A 1,485-nucleotide genomic window follows, 5' to 3' on the forward strand; every position below is an offset into this window, starting at 1 on the left:
CCATTTCCATTTTTCCATTTCCATTTTCCTTTTTCTTTCCTCTTTCCCTTTTTCTTTCCCCTTTCTTCTTTTTCCTTTTTCTTTCCTCTTTCCCTTTTCCCACCCATTCCCCCCTCTCTTCACAGCCTTACAAACTCTGGTGACACCATTCCTGTGCTCTGGGGTTGTGCTGAGACCACAGGAACACCAAACAGAGATTTGCAATGTGAGAACCTTCCAGTGACCAAAACACGAGGATTTCCCATCAATTCTTTATATTTACATACATTTGTGTGTGTGCGTGGCTTTACTTTATACTCTATTGCCTATAATTGAGCTGAGCACAATTGGGGTGGGAATCATAGAGGCACAGAAATGGCATTGCTCAGCGTTTCTGCATACGATGTTTCTACACGAGCTGAAGTTACACTGAATAAACGTTTATCTCTGACATAAAAAATGGAAATGCTGTCTTTTTCTGGGGTGTGGGGAGCGGGGCTATGGGCTCCACACACAGACCAGCCCTGGTGGGACACGTGGAGGTCCTTTAGGAAAGATGGGGATGGCTGTCGTGTTCTGAGTGCAGCTCTTTTTTGGGCTATTTTGGGGTGTTTTTGAGGTGGTGTCACTGTAGTAGAGATAAGGGGTTCCGTCAGGATTAGGGTTATGGTTTAGGATTAGAAGTTCATTTTAGGGGGTACAGTATTAAGGCTAGGGTTACATCAGGGATATCAGGGCTCTTGATAGGGTCAAGGTTGTTAGGCTGTGGTTAATTGTCGGGTTTCAGTTGGGATTAGGGGCATTAGGGTTATGGTGAGGGTTTAGGATGAGGAATTGGGGGGGTCAGGGTTAGTGTTTTTAAGGTTAGGATTAGGGTTATTGGGTCTCTGGTTATGGTCAGGGTTAGTGTTAGGATTAGGGGTTAGGTTTGGGGAAGTGTTAGGTTTAGAGTTATTGGTATTGTTAGGGTTAGGATATGGCTACAGTTAGGGTTAAGCTATTAGGGTTTGGGGCAGAGCTAGGATTACGGTTATATGACTTTTTGTTAGGATCAGGGCTAGGGTTTGGATTTGGGTTATTGCATCAAGGTCAGGGTTATGGCTGGTTGTGGGGCTGGGTTAGGATCAGTGTTATAATAGCTTTGGTTTTGGGCAGGGGTTATGGTTAGGGTTTAGGATCATGGTTATGGTTGAGGTTGGTTATACTGTCCTACTGCTCCCTGAGCTCCTCCTGAGCAGACCGCAACCCCCAGGCTCCATTCTACAAGCTGCTCCCAGCTTCCCATTCCTCACTCCGTACGCATAACTCAACCCTCGTCCGCATGCGGAGGGACGCGAGGGCTGAGAAGGCGGCCGCCCTTTTCCCCACCCCGTTCCCGCCCTTTTCCCCACCCCGTTCCCGCCCTTTTGCCCGCTCAGGCAGCGCCGCGGACAGCTCTGTGCGGGCAGCGGCGTCTCCAGGGGTCCTTCCCGCCGCCGGGCCCGGCGCTTCCAAGATGGCGGCGGT

Source organism: Meleagris gallopavo, chromosome 30 (assembly GCF_000146605.3).
Source record: "Meleagris gallopavo isolate NT-WF06-2002-E0010 breed Aviagen turkey brand Nicholas breeding stock chromosome 30, Turkey_5.1, whole genome shotgun sequence".
Lineage (NCBI taxonomy): Eukaryota > Metazoa > Chordata > Aves > Galliformes > Phasianidae > Meleagris > Meleagris gallopavo.